This window comes from Pteropus medius, unplaced genomic scaffold, assembly GCF_902729225.1.
Source record: "Pteropus medius unplaced genomic scaffold, Ma_sr-lr_union100, whole genome shotgun sequence".
In the NCBI taxonomy this organism is placed as follows: domain Eukaryota; kingdom Metazoa; phylum Chordata; class Mammalia; order Chiroptera; family Pteropodidae; genus Pteropus; species Pteropus medius.
In genome coordinates, this window is record NW_024349798.1 from 11,306,901 (window position 1) to 11,323,288 (window position 16,388).

Sequence of the window (16,388 nt, forward strand, 5' to 3'; positions counted from 1 at the left end):
ATAGTTTTGAGAAACTGATCAGCAAGTACTCCAGCTAGTTCAAAAATGCTTCAGTCTAAGACCTTAGTGGAAACTAAGAGGCTATTGGGGCAGGGTGGGAGGGTTTGTCCAGAAAACACATGAGAGTCATCAGAAAGGGGACAGAGAAAAACGGACAGGCACTTCCACTTGCAAGAACATGACGGAGCTTCAGGAAGGTCTTGATGAAAAGAAACCTATAACCACCAAGAGAGTGTAGCTCATCACTTGGCCTTGACGGAGCTCAGGACAACGACCTTACCACTCACCTGTAACCAGAGCCTGTGGACCCAGGCAGTGCAAGGCCAGTGTCCAGTACAAAGGACCCCAGGGTGGGCCTGGAGGCCCCAACCAGGCCCTGAGTTTCCACCCCAGTTGTTCCTCGTCTACGAAGCCCTGACCTGGTTTGATTTTGCTCACCCCTGAGACTGACAGGTTCCCCAGTTGTGACCCTCATTCCTCCCAAGGACACAGCTTGTCCCCATCCTGTGGCTCCACCTGTTCCAAGGAATGCCCTCACTCCTTCCTTAAGCCTTGACTACCCACTGGACCCACTGCGGCACCTCCTACAGCCACAATGGAGCCATGTTCCCGTGTTCCTCTCCAGAGCCCTCACCTGCTGAACTAGAGAAGCCTCAGAAAGCTCCTCTCCGTTTATTAGACCACTGGGAATTTGAGGGGCTGTGGCTTCCACTTGGCCCTCCCCAGTGTCAATGTGACTGCCTGGTTACTCAAAGACATTTACCCATAAGGCCATCTGGCAGGGGCCACATTCACCAAGGGTGACCAAGCCTTGGAGGCCAAGACCACTCCCCTGAACTGGGGCCCCCTGCAGGCCAGTGCTGCTGTTGATGGAGAAGTGACAGATGTATCTGTTGCCCATGGAAAGGTGATCAGCTGACCCTGGAGGGCAGACAGAAGGTGCAGTGTCTTGACAATCTGTCACTTTCTTGACAATCTGTCACCCTCTGGGGCCCAACTCCACCTAGACTATTTAGACATCGTTGCTCCTTCCTCCCTGTTGCCAACTGGGCCACAGGCTGCCTGCTCCCGGCTCGAGGGAAGGCTGGGTGGCTGCACACCCCTATGAGGGTAAAGATAATAACGATAATAACAATAAGTGCTCAGTAAATGCTAGCCAGTGTTATCGTGTGCTAAATCCTCTGCTAAGAGCTTTATACACAGCAGGGTTTCTCAGCCGTGGCCCTATTGACATTTCAGGCCATACAGTTCTACTGCTGTGTGGCAGGTGTCTTCAGCACCATAGGATGCTCGGCGGCATCTCTGGCCTCCAGCCACTAGATGCCAGTAGCACACCCCAGTATGATGAGCAAGTGTCTCCAGACATTGCAAAATGTCCCTGAGGGGAACAATCGTCCCCATTGAGAACAACTGACCCACCTCTACATTAACTCATTTAAGCCTCATAACCAACTCTGAGGTGGGTACTCCTATTTCCCCCATTTTATGGAGTTGGAAACAGGCTCAGAGAGGTTGATTAACTTATCCAAGGTCACACAGCAGTGATCCAAATCTAGGCAGTCTGACTCCTTACCTGCTGCCTTGGTGGATGCTGAGTGGGGGCAGTTGGTGGATGGAGGAGGTTATCCTGATCTTTACAGAAGACAGAGCTGTAAAGCTGGCCAGCCTTGCGGGTATCGGAGGGGGCAAGGGGAGTAGTTGCTCTGGGAAAGATCTAATTTAGGGAGCAGAGAGGTCTGTGATTCTCTAACCTATTGAGACCAGGGGACCAATTGCAAAACACGAAGGATTAACTGTGACACCCCACCCTTCTCCTTGCAATTGAATTAACATCTTCATGTCGATTTCACTGGGCTCCAAGGTAACCAACCACACCTCACATTCCCAAAGTGCTTCTTTCTTTGCAAAGAATTTGCCCCAAGTTTCCCTCATCTGCTCCACCCCAAGATGCAAATGAAATCACTCCCGCTAAAGACTTTTATTCTACCAGGGGCTCACAATGGGATGAAGAAAAGCCCCAAGGCCTAGGGGCTGGGATGGGTTAAGGCATTTTACCCTGAGTGTGCTGTTTGCTTCTCTAACCACTGATGACTGGGTGGCTTTGCAGACTGGACTTGCTCCTTCCAGGTGGCCTCTCTGAGAATGTGGGCAAGGCCCTCTGGGGTTGTCCCTAATTACACCTTGCAGCTGATCAGCATCAGCCCCCACTCCAACCACCCCCAACCTGTCTGGTCACAAGAGGTGTGACAGGTGTCCTGAGAGACTTGCTCACAGCATCCTCCAGCACCTGCCCTCATGCCGGAGGATACTGTCCGTCTGGTGAAATCTGGGATTTATGAAATCGCAAATCGGATGGAACCAGGGCCAGGCCAGAGGAAGCATGGGACAGCCCCACCCCATGGGCACTGATTTGCTCATGAAAGAAGACATTAAGGGTCCAGGGGGCCAAGGGGATAAGAAGCGATAATACCAGCTCTCCGCTCTCTCCGAGGGACGGTACTGACCTCCCCACCCACCAGCCAAACTCTCTTTTCCATCCTGGGTACAGACACCACCGCCCCCTCCTCACCGCATCGCTCAGGCCAGCAACCTGGCAATCATTTGTGCTTCTACTCTTCTCCCTCGTCATCAACCCCAAGTTCAATGTTAGCGAGTTCTGTCACTTCCATCAACAAATGCAGGTCTCCCTCCATCTATCTATCCTTCCCTTTGTCCATCTCTTTCTCCCTGTCGGTCGGTCCTCCCGTCCATCCATCCATTCACCCACCCCATCATCCATCCATCCTCTCTCCATCCATGTGTCTCCATGTCCATGGCCATCACACTAGGCAAAGCCATACTTTCTCTTGCCCAGGCAAGTCCAGTAGCCCCCTAACTATTCCGTGTCCATAATTCATCCTCCACAGCTAGAGTCATCTTTTAAAAACCTAAATCTGATCAACATCACTCCCTGCTTAACAGCTCCCAAGACAGCTCCCCCAACACACACACACACACACACTCACTCACTCACTCATGCATAATAAAATCCTCACCAGGAGAGCAGGTCTCTGCCTGCCCCATCAGCCATCTCTCGCCCCCCTCTTGCCCTCCAGCCACACTGGTCTTTCTTCTCCAGCTCAAGGCCTTTGCCCACGCTGTGCCCTCCTAACTGCATCTCCTTCCTCCGGCTCCCGTGTCCTTGGCCCCTTAGGCCTCAGCATAAACACCTCTCCCCCGTGGGGCCCTCCCTAACCCCGTCCAGAGCAGGCCCCTCACATTCCAGTCTCTTAGTGCTTTATTCTCTTCATTATTGATTTTATAACTTAATAATTATATATTAATAATTATTAAAATGTTATATGATCATTTTAGTTGTCTTATTTAACACTGTATTCCCCACCACCTGGGAAAGCACCTGGGCCCCAGTAGAGGCTAGAGTGAATAAACGAATGAATTAATACAACTAACGCTTACATGGTGCTTACCGTGTGTCCCGCGCTGTTCCAAACAATTGATATATTCCAGTCCTTTAATCTCCCAACAACCCCTGAGGTAAGTGTTATCACCCCATCTTAGGGATAGATGCTGAGGCACAGAGACCTTAAGTGATTTGCCCAAGGGCACACGGCTAGTTAGTGGTGGAGCCAAGGTTTGAACCCAGGCACCCTGGCTCCAGAGTCCGCAGCCTTCCCCACTACATTACCGTGAGTGAGTGGACGAGTGAATGAATGAATGAATGAATGAATGAATCAATCAATCAATCAATCAACCAACCAACAAAGGCTACACCAAGAGGCTGCAGGAGTCAGTGGTGGAATCTAGTGCTGCTCCCTGGTGGGTCTCGTGACACCTCATCTCCCCTGCCACCTAAGCTGCAGAGGACAACAGAGCATGAACAGAATGGGCCAGGGGCCTCCTCAGCCCTCCACCTCAGACCACTGAGGACCTCTGCAGGGGACCGCCAGACCCTCTTCAGGGAAGGGTCGGCATCTTTCCCTCCGCCCCGCCCAACCTGAAGCCTCCCCATTCCCACCTACTGTCTGTCAATCTTGTTTGTCCTTCCCTCCAGCCACTTGCCTGTACCTTCCCTGGGCACCATCTGTGCCCTCCGAAAGGCCTCAGCCAGGTGTCCCATTTTCATACAATGGCTTGTTAATTGCTATCCTCCAAACCACACCACCATGCCTCGGCTGGTAATCGTCACATATGCCAGCTGTTTAAGCTCTCGAAAACCAAAACGCTTCCCCCAATGGGGGTGAAAGTGCATTTTACACCGTTTGGTTTAGACCCCCTCAAACACCAGAACATGGCAGGATATTGGGCAGGGTTATCTCCCTGAAGACTTTGGCTTGTCCAAGCAAATGCTCTTGGCATTCAAGCAGAATGTCATGAACCCAGTCGCCTTCCTCTCCAACGTTCCTTCGAACTCTCTCACGACTTGGACTCTGGGCACCAAACCAAACACGTTTACACACGATCAGTAAACTCCCAGTCGTGTGCAGACCCAGATTCTGCCTCTTTGCTTGGCCGACAAGACCGATAACCTCTAGGTGGGCCAGACAGCCCAGCCATGCAGTGGGGAAGCCTGCCTGTCTCCACCCACCAGCCACTCCCAGCCACTGTGTCCTGAGAGCATTTTGCTTGAACTAAGTCTGCTTCCCTTCCATTTCTCAAGCACTTAAAGAAACACACCAGAAAAACAAAGACCAGTCAAAGATGCTACTCAATAAATCAACCATGGAGGGGAAAACACTGAGTGTTGGGAAGTAATCCACCTTTCCCTCAGAACCTACTCCCTTCCAGGGAGAGATCAGAAATGGACTGAAATCCTCTCTACAGCCAGGAAATGAAATCGAGTCTCATTTCAGCTTTCTCGGGTGTCAGTTCTGATCCACGTTCATTCATTGATCCAGCTGACACAGATTTACCAAGTACCTATTGTGTGCCAGGCCAGTAGGTGCTAAAAATACAGTGAACAAGACAGCTGTGACCCAACCTGCACCGTCCAGTACAACAGCTGTCAGCCACATGTGCGGTGTGAGCATCTGAAATGTGGCTGGTGTTAACGGAGAAACTTTTCATTTTGTGTCATGCTAATTAATTTAAATTTAAGTGAAAAATTGATACTCAGGTCAGTTATTAGAAAACTTTTAAGTATGTTTGAAACAACTTAGTATATGATACTACTTATTCCATTCTACATTTTAGGAAGTCTAAATCCAGATCAAATATTTGCAACAAAGATTTAGCATCCACATTGAAATAGGCTCTAAGTATAAAATATACACTGCATTTAGAAGAATGGAAAATGTATCTCATTAATCTTATATTGACTACATTTTCTAATGACATTTTAGATATATTGGGTTAAGTATTAAAATTAACTTCACCTATTTTTTTTTTTTTTTACATTTTTAAAAAATGTGGCCACTAAGAAATTTTAAATGACCTATTGACTTGCATTCGATTTTGATTGGAGAGCACTGCCCCAGACCCTCCTGCAGCAAATAGGCAATAAAAATTCATTTCACAGCCATTACCCAATACAGCTGTTTAGTTATCTTCACGCACAGCACCTCGCGCCCCTGCAGATAGCTAATGCCCCTGCACCCAGGACTCCCGGCAGCCCAGGAGTCGGTATTTCACCCCTCAGGATGCCAGATCTGGTCAGTTTCCCGGGGACACTGGTGGAAGATGGGAGAGAGATGAGGCAGCCACCTGTAACCTCCCCACGAAAGACAAAACCTGGGGAAGCGGAGGAAGAGCCAGGAAACAGGCATCTGGCTATTCCAGGTGGGCCTGGGCCCGCTGCCCTACCCCGGATGGAACCAGGACTGCAGCTGCTTTACTTCTCGAAGTCCCTGCCGCCAGGGCCCAGACCTGGACCAGACCAGCCCCTGTGGGCGCTAGCTTCACCTCTGGCCTGAGGGAGCCCCATACCACCCACCCTCTCTCTCTCTCTCTCTCTCTGGAGGGCTCAGAGCAGCCCTGGAAGGAACCTGCTTTCCCAGAGAAGCAGGCTCAGCTTCAACCTACTCTCCCAGCCCAGGGTGGGTGGGGTGGGAGTGGGAAGGGGAGGAGGGGACTCCCAGCAAAGATCCAGCCAATCAGAAGCCTCCAATAGAGTTATTAGCACCCATCACCACTGTCTGGTTCCGAGGTCTGAGTTTCGGCTTGTCTTTCCCACTGCTGGGGGAGGAGGGAGGCGGCCAAGCCAGGCCTTGGTGATGGTCTCACCACACTGCCGACAGCTGCAGGGTTTTTCAATGCTCAGGTCCAAGGCCACCCTCCCTGGAACGGGCTGAGAGGATGGAAGTCCTTCAGGAGGCCATGTGCTCATACGCTGTGTCCCCTCCCAGCCCCACCTCTGCTTCCTCACCTCACGTTCACTCACCTCCACCTGCAGCTTCGGGGTTTCGGCCCCGCGCACGCACCGACCTCCCACCACACATGTGCTTCCCTCAGCCACTTTACTGAGGGAGAACATATGTTAGACAGTTCTGCCATTTATGCAATGCAATGTTTGTTTGTTTTTAGCACTTTGCAGAGTTGTGCAACCAACACCACAAGCAATTTTAGAGCATTTTCGTCACCACAAAAAGAAACCACAAGCTCATTAAGTGCTCGCCCCTCATTCCTACCACCCTGGTCCCTTCTGTCTGAGGATTTGCCCATTTTGGATCTTTCGTATAAATGGAGTCGTTCAATATGTGGCTTTAGTGTCTGGTTCCTTTCACTGAGTGTCATGTTTTCAAGATTCTCCCACATTGCAGCAAGAATCATTCCTTTTCATGGCTGAATACTGCTCAATGCAATGGGTGAACTACCGTTTTATTCATTCATCCCTTGATGGCCAGTTAAATGTATTTTTCATTTTGCCCCTATTTTATTTTTACAATATTATTGACTAGAAACGTATTTGAAATATAACTTTCTTAGAGTTAAATTAAGACCCAGCTGAGCGGCTGACACATCATGTTCTATGAAAACAATCAATTATGCTTTTAGACTTGGGCCATTTTCATATTTTGAAACCAGTAATTCTGCCTCCCCCTCCTCCAGCTCAAACATTTTCATGGGCAGCGCTCAGAAGCCCTCAACCCAGAGGGCTGAAGATGTAAAAGGCCCCTCAGCTGACAGGTGCCTGGGAGCCCACGACGTGTCCCTGGCTGGTGATAAACGCTGAGAGGAACAGAAGAAAATTACATCCGATGGGGCTGGTAAGTGAGAGGCACAAGATGCGACTCGCACCAAGGAGAACTCTGGTTCTAAGAAAGGAACAGTTACTGTGTCGGGGGATCAGTTAATGAAGGAGGGATTTCCTTGGGACTTCGAAGAAGAGATAATAATAATGTCATTAGGACACTAATGCAACCAGTAGATGAATAGGCCCTGGAGACCTAATACACAGTACAGTGATGACAAACAAAACTGGATTATAAACATTAAACTTGCTGAGACTAGATCTTAATTGTTCCCTAAAAGAAATAATCATTATGTGACAAGACAGAGGTGTTGGCTAACGCTGCAATGGCAACCATATTGCAATATAATGTATCACATCGCTATGTTTATATCTTAAACTTACACAATGTTGTATATCAAATATATCTCAATTAAAAAAAACTATCAGGCACTGAGCAAAACACTCATCAATATTAACTCATGCAATCAAACCTCCTCCATGTCTGTTCCCAGCCAACAACGACCTGCGAGATGGAACCAGCATCATCTCATTTTACAGATAAGGAGGCAGAGACACAGAGAAGTTAGGTCATTTGCCCAGAGTCACACAGCTCGTGAGGATTTTAACTCCCTCTGGCTCCCGAGTCTCCTCTCTTCTAACTCTAGCCGTTTTGCTCAGTGGTTATCGCTTCCTCCATCTTCTCCTCCAGGAGACTCTGGTCCACAGTCCTGGCCTCCTGCCCTGCTCATGGTTAGGAATCCGAGAGAAAACCCTGCAATGTGCCATGTGGTGGTTTCCAGTGAACACAGCAACATCACAGTCTAGTCCTGGAAAATCCGAAGCTCCAGGGCGGGGCCCTCCCTCCAGGGGCCATCGCCTCAGCCTACCGGAGGTGGCCAGGGCAGGGCCCCTGCATCTCTGGCTTCCTTTCCCCGTGTCTGTATCGTTACTAGACAAAACTCTGGTGAACGTGTTGAATGGAGCACCGGGACTCAAGGACGCGCTTCACGATCAGACCCCCCCTAGCCAACCCTTCCCACCTTCTCTTCCACCAAAACTAAGTCCTGCTTCCTCCTTGAAACCATCTGCAGGATTGGGTTTGCCAATGACTGGGGATCGAGCTCCCAATTCTAAATTAAAGTATAGGATAAATTAAGGCTCATCGCAGCCAAGTCAGAGTTAATAAAAATAGGAAGCCTTTTTAAACCATCAAAAAAAAAAGATGGTATTATTTTGCAGAGCTGGAGCAAGAGAAGAAGTGACCAGTTGGGGTGCAGTGAGCTCCTCTTACCGGAGTGGAGGATTTCATGTGAGATTTTGTCCTATATGAGCCATTGCCACTGTATTTTTTTGACTTTTTTTAGAGCAGTGTTAGGTTCACGGCAAAAATGGAGAGGAAGGCAGAGATTCCCATATACCCCGGATGCCACATATGCACAGCCTCTCCCATTAACACCCCCTGTCAGAATGGTACATTTGTTACAATTAATGAACCTATACTGGCACATTGTTACTACCCAGAGTCCATGTTCCAGCATCATTTGTAGAAAAGACTGTCTTTGCGCCACTGTATTACCTGTGCGCCTCTGTCAAAAATCAGTTGACTCTATTTATGTGGGTCTATTTCTGGGCTCTCTGCTCTGCTCCTTTGATCTATTTGTCTATTCTTTTACCAATACCACATTCTTTAATATCGTAGTATTATAGTAAACCTTGAAGTCACACAGTGACATGGATGAACCTCAAAATAATCATTCTGAAAGAAGACTAGGGGAGGAGTGTATTTTGTAAATTTACATAAAATTCTGGAAACTGGAAATTCTAGAAAGCGGATCAGTGGTTGCTTGGGGAGGTTTGGAATGGGGAATTTCTATTACAAAGGAGAATGAGGAAATCTGCAGGTAATAAGTATGTTCTCTATCTTGATTGTGGTTGTGATTTCGCAGGTATAAACATGTCGAAGTGTATTACACTGTATTCTTTAAATATATGTGGTTTGCTATATGTCAATCACACCTCAGTAAAACTTTTTCTAAGCCTATCATGTTCATCTACCAGATTGACGAGATAAAACCCTATGAGAAAATGGTTAGTCTTCTGGCTACACATACACCATGGTGGGCAAACACACACACGATCTTCAAGGAAGAAATTAAGCAGCTGAAAAAATTTAATGTGCATTTAGCTGATCCACTTCTAGAAGAGATAGCACTTTTAGGAATTTACCTATATCAATTTTCTATTGCTGTCATAATGCATCACCACCAGTTGGGTGGCTTAAAACAACACCCATTTATTATGTCAAAGGCCTGGAGGTCAGAAGTGTGGCTACGGCATGGCTCAGCTGGGGCCTCTGCTCAAGCCTCGCGGGCTGACTCTCCCTGTTCCACTTTCCCTAAGGGACCATGCGCCCACTGAGGGCCTGGTGGATCACCTGGACGTGGGCGTCCTGTCACTGCTGAGGCAGTTTTATGGGTGGGGGCAGGAAAGACATCGAGTCCTGAATCTGAGTGGGAGGTGACCACTGCCCAAGCCTCAGATAAAGAGACCTAGGAGTTCAGTTACGGGACTCAGCTGGGAGAGCCTGAGCCCGAACTGCCCAGAGACTAATGCAGTGTGTCATCACATCTCTCTTGGGGAGGGCAGCTTTCTCCCGGGGGGGCCTTTGTAATGGCCTAGTCCTGAGAAATCACACCTAGGTTCGCAGTCGGAGGGACCTCCTCAGCCTCTTACCCAGGGCCTGTGGGGATGAGATGGCTTATCGCTCTCACCTGGCCCAGGAGCGGGGCGTCCATACCTCGATTCACATCTAAAGTTCCTTCATTTGCCACAATAGTAACAGATTTTAAAGAATACAGAAGAAAACTAACAATTGTTTTACAACAAATGGTATACAGGCCATTCTTTCTTGAACAGCGGATCCAATGAGTAGCAACTCCAGAATGACAAATTTCTTAGAAGAAAGTCACCATCAACAGATGAACAAAGAAAATGGGACCTATCCACACAAGGGCTAGGCTATCTGGCCAAGGGACCCAAGCACTGACACCTGCTACAGTGTGCGCGACCCTTGAAAAAGCTAGACACAAAACACACATCACATGATTCCATTTATATGAAATATCCAGAACAGGCAAATCTAGAGACAGAAAGTAGCTTAGTGGTTGCCTAGGGCTGGGGGTAGTGGGGAGATTGGAGGATGATGACTAAAAGGTATGGGGTTTCTTTTGGGGGTGATGAAACTTGTAAAATTGAGCGTGGCGATAGCTGCAGAATTCTGTGTATGTACTAAAAACAACACTGAATTGTACACTTTAAACAAGTGAATTGTCTGGTGTGTGAATCATATATATATTAAAAAAAAAATCCAAACAAACCAGTTCTTACCTAGAAGTCCTCTGTCAGTGGCTGCTTCAGAGGAGATTCTGAGGTGGAGTCTGAACACTTGTCCGGTATTTGGAGGCCTGCCTCTCCCTGCACCTTCACCCCCATTTCTTAGCTACTCGGAGACCCACCAGCCACCTCGCCTTTCCTCAGCTCTATAACCAACACCTGCTTCCAACCCCACCTCCTCCAAACAAACACACCTGGCTGACAGTCCATCCACATACCAGCTGCAGGGCCTGCACGGTAATAAATGAGCTCATGTGAGAACTATAACCCAGGTCCACACTGCTCCTGCTCTCAGGGAACGGAGCGTTAATTATGACCCAGGGAACAAACGCCTTCTCCCAGGTCAACGAATGCAAAGAGGCACTCTGCTGGTGGCATTCCTGTGGCTCACCTGTGAAATGAACATGGGGGCTTTCAAATGGTGGCCCCTGGCTCTTTCCTCACGCTGAGCCACGTGTGCGCGGATGCAGACGCTCACACCGAGCAGAAGATGGTGGGAAGTGGACACAGATGGCCGGTTCTTACAGTTAAAGTCTCACCTGCTTCGCTTATTCAGATCCTGCTTATCAAAGCTGAACACTAGCTGGTCCTGGGTGAGACTTGCTCTTAGGTGCTGAGCCTGTGTCTTGAGGGGTCTCCTAGCTTACCCAGAAGCTTGCGCCTGACAGTCTGAGAGAGCTAGCCCCTGGAATGTTCTCGCCCAGCACGGAAATGATAGTACTGAGGTCCTGCCCACAGATTCTACCCTTGCTTTTAAAATATTATCTAATTATATGTTATATCCTTATTACACTTGTGCATGGTTACAACCTCATTTAAATTCCCACTGGGATTTACACTGCATTCACAACTCTGCCCCCATTTACCAACTGTCACAGTAAATCATACAAATTGGCACTTATTTTTTTTATTGACGTGAAACTCACCTAACATAAATTAACCATTTGAGAGTGAACAACTCAGTGGCATTTAGTACATTCTCCTGGTTCCGAAACATTTCCATCTCCCCAAGAGACGCGGAACCCCTGGGCAGGCCCTCCCCACGCCCCGCTCCCCACAGCCCTTGGCAACCACCAACCTGCTGTCTCTACGCTTTACCTATTCTGCATATTTCCTATAAATGAAATAATACAACACGTGGCTTTGTGTCTGGCTTCTTTCACTTAGCACCATGGTTTCAAGGTTCATCCATGCCGTATCATGTATCAGTGCTTCATTCTTTTATTAATGGAAATTAGCATATTTAAACTTTTAACCACATGTTTGAGGCAGTGAGGGCCACCCCAACTCCAAAACACGAGAAATGTTTGCTTCAACCCATGTACTTAGCCCAGGGATTCCTAAATGGGTGATTTTGTCCCCCTGGGAACGCTTAGCAATGTCTGGAGATGTCACAGCTGAAGTGTGTGCTTCTGGCCTCTGGTGAGTGGAGGCCAAGGATGCTGCTCAACACCCTGCAGTGTAGAGGGCCCCCCCACAAGGAACGATCTGGACCAGGGGCCAACAGTGCCAAGGTCGGGTCCCCACTTGGCCTGGCCTCAGTCCCTTCTCTCTGACTGACCTGGTCCCCAACTCACAGAGCGGTGTTTTTCACACGCGCCCGCCCTTAGGAACTACTCAACAAAACAAAAAAAGCACATTCCTGGGCCCTCTCAGGCATTGCGAATGTGGATCTCTAAGCAAGAGGCCCTGAATCTGTATTTTAACAAGGTCAAGGTATAGTTTAGGACCAGGAGTCACTCTGCTCTGGGCTGCTCAGTAGACCTGGGTAAATTGTACTTATTCTATGTCTCTCTTACTTTATCTGCAAAATGGTGATGATGTTTTTCTTTTTCATCTGGAAGATTTCTTGGCAAGATTAGTAAAGACAATGTTCAAGGAAGTGTTTATATGCAAGATAGTCTTATCAGACACGCAAAGCGACCCTAAAATGAAGTTCATGATTAAATTCCCCAAGAGCAAGGGGCCGATCTCTATCACTGCTATGCCTCTGGAACATGTTACACACCACACCCAAAAAAGCATTTATTGAGCGAACAGAGGGACGAGTGATTCCACCGCATTAATGATAGAACCTTGCAACTAAATGCAAACACCAGAGTCCGCAACCTGGGGACACGCTGGAGCCTCAAGCTGACATCTCCGGGTTCCCCTCTCCATAAAAATATTTTCAAAGGTGTATTTTAAGACTGCGTTGGCAGAAGGAGGAATATACTCCAGGTTGGGTTTATTGTTATGTATTCATTGTTATTATATACAGGTTCTTCCCTTCTGATTAACAAATAGGATCGAGCTTTACCCTGGCTCCTGAATTATCAGGGGCCCCAGGGACTGTGCCCCCGGTGCCCGGGAGGTCCCCTGAGGCCTGAGCACACCCTGGGGGATTCTGATTCACTTGCTCTGGGGTGTGGCTGGGCATGGAGGGTCGTAAATCCCCCAGGGGATTCTGACTGCAGCCCCTGCTGAAAGCCATCACCTGCCCTAGTCCTACTGGGGAGGGTTTGACTGGAATTTCCCAGCTGAAATCACCTGCCGGAAGCCTAACACAGGTAGTGACTGACGAGGTTACGAGGCCAGGCGTGTCCATGCCCATGCCTTGCTCCAACCAGCTTAAATGTAGCGACTGGGTAGAACAATCGTTCATGTCCTTTAGTCCCCAGATTGGCCAGGTGACAGTCATTCTCCTGCTCAGGTGACTGGCCTGAAAGTCCTTGGAGAGCTCTCTAGCTGGAGGACTGAAGGCACGTTTGGGAAGCCGAGGGGGGAACTCACAGGAGGTGGCTTCCAGATTGCCAGCTCCAAGCAGCTGTCACCTACGTCCCTTTCCCCTGCCAACACCCAGAGACACGCACAGAGACACATGCAGGGCCAGACGCTCATGGCACCTAAGATGCCCAGAGCCTCATACACAGCACAGACATGCAGAACCTTCCCTAACACCCAATGACACACCCACATATGCACACACTTGCGCATTCCCAGACCCCCACGCACCCTCAGAGAGGAGCACACACACACATACACACACACACACACACACACGCTCGGTGAAGTCACTAACAAAGGCCTGAGCTGATCTAAGACTATGAGACAGAGGGCGAGCTGAAGATAAAGCAAGGAGGAAGTTTGAGAAACAAAGCAGGGGCGAGTCAACCAACAGTACACAAAGAAAGGCCATCAATTATCAGGGGACAGATGCCTGCTGACGGCACGCTGATGGATGCCCCAAGATCGGAGACCCCCCCTCCCCCCACCCCGGCTGCCGGGAGCTCACTGCTGTGCCAGAGTTTCAGGTTTTAACAAGCACGTGCAGAGGGATGAGACCCCAACTCACGACCTCCCCATTAACCTTCCAATCAGCATTTTTTTCTACCACTTTAATTTCAGACAAGAACAAGAAATGCAAATTGTAGCTCAGAAAAGTCTCCAGAAGGGCTGTTTGCATTCTCGCCATATGCTCTCTCCCCGCTCTCTCAGCTGGGGGTCCCTGAGAACAAAGCAACAGAAACATCACAACTGGGAGTTGAAAGTGACTGTCACATGTTTCCCACTCTCCCTTTTCCACAGTGTCCTTCCTGGGGATGACAAGGTCTGCTCCGATGAGCCCAGGTTTAAGAGGGGGGCCCACTCTCACGAGCAGAGGCCTGGGAGAACCCGTGGCCTTCTGGAAGATGCTACATTTTCTACTGACCAGGGGCAGGCATGCAGCCACACCCCGCCGGAATCCACCTACTTACTGGATGGCAGCCCAGTCCTTCCTGCTTATCAACAGGAAATCAGAAGACCTTGAGCTAGAGAAAGGATTAAGTTTCAAGGGCTGCCACTCTTCCAAAAAAAATGGAGAGTCCAGTGATTCCACCCAGAGAGGGAGAAACAGCAAATCAAGTCACAAGACTACAGGAAACAGAAACAGCTTTCCTCCTGCAGCTTTCAGAGGCTGGCACTCAATCCTAAGTGCTGCCTCCTCTCACCAGGAGACAAAGGCAAAATGACTCGCTCGCTCTAGAGGATGAGGCGCCCCTCCTCCCGATACGATCCCTACAATACTGTTTTCCTGCACTTTTTCTCCCTCGTCTGCCCCAGTCTGTAATGTCAGCTTTGCTTATTTGATGTCTGTTTCTCTCCCGCTCTACCACCAATTCCACAGGAGAGGGGACAGCATCCCCTCGTTACTGCTGGATCCCAAGCTGGGCGTACAGGTAAAGAGGACCCCACACAGTGAACACCTGAGGACTCTATTTTCAAGTTCATAGCACTTTCACAAAAGAGGGTCCAGGCAGAGCGGCTGGGATGCGGCGTCCATCCCGTCTCAATTTTTCAGGCTCGGGGGAGCCCTAGAAGGACTGAATGGGGTTCCGATGAGTCGAGGTGTTGAGGCAGGCCAGCTGGGGTGCAGGTCTTCTTGCTCCGAATCCAGCTGTTGCCACCAGGTTGTTCCAAACAGCTGTCTCTGCAGATGACACAGCTCTCCACACCAGAGCAGTTTCGAATGGGTAGCCTTTGCTAGATATGGCTTTGCAATAGGCAACATTTAAGAAGCCACCAAGGCGGTTCCTCAAAAAGTTAAACTGAATTATCACATGGTCCAGCAATCCCACTCCTACGTACGTACCCAAGAGAAAGAACACACACGTCCACAGAAAAACCTGTACGCCGATGTTCACAGCAGCGCTGCTCGTAATAGCCAAAAGGTGGAAACGACCCAAATGTCCATCGACGGATGAAGGGATCAACAAAATGTGGTATGTCTATACAATGGAATATTATTCAGCCGCTAAAAATAACGCACTGACACATGCTACAAAGTGGATGAACCTCAAAAACATGAGGCTGAGTGGAAGAAGCCAGACACAACAGGTCACACGTTATGTTCCATTTATGTGAAACATCCAAAATAGGCAAATCCAAAGAAATAGAGGGAAATCGGTGGCTGCCAGGTGCTAGGGGAGGCGGGAATGGGGAGTGACTGTTTAATGGGTATGGAGTTTTATGTTGGGCTGATGAGAATGTTTTGGAACCAGGTGGAGGTGATGGTTGTACATTATGAATGTACTAAATGTTCCTGAATTATACACTTTAATGGTAGGTGAACTATAACACATACACAACTATATAACCACAGGCTTCAAAACTGTACTGTGCTGACGACACTGTGATACTGGACACACCTGCTAGATTGACTTTGCCCTTAGGGGAAACTGGGTATAAAATCACTGGAGACACTGCAGCGCTAAAAGCTTTAAAAGTACATAAGCATGTGGTACATCCAGACAATGGAATATTATTCAGCACTGAAAGAATGAGCTATCAAGTCATGAGAAGACACGGAAGAACTTTAAATTCATATGCCTAAGTGAAAGAAGCCTCTCTGAAAAGGTGACATACCATATGATTCCAACTATATGAAGTTTTGGAAAAGGCAAAACTGTAGAGACAGTGAAAAGATCAGTGAATGCTTAGGGCGGAGAAACTACTCTGTGTGTACTATGATGATGGACACAGGTCTTACGCCTGTCCAAAACCTCTGAACGTACAGCACCAAGAGTGAATCCTAGTGTAAACTATGGACTCCAAGCAATGATGTGTCAATGTCGGTTCATCACTTGTGCCAAATGTGCCACTCTGGCGGGGGTGCTGATGATGGGAGAGCCTGGGCATGTGCGGGGTATACGGGAACTCTGGACTTTCTTCTGTTTTGACATAAACCGAAAATTGCTCTAAAAATGTTTACTGAAAAGGAAAAAAAGGTACTTAATGTGTAAACATTTACCTACTACTGCAGAACAGTCACAAAACGGTTAAGCAAATGCGCTAGACTGTATACTTG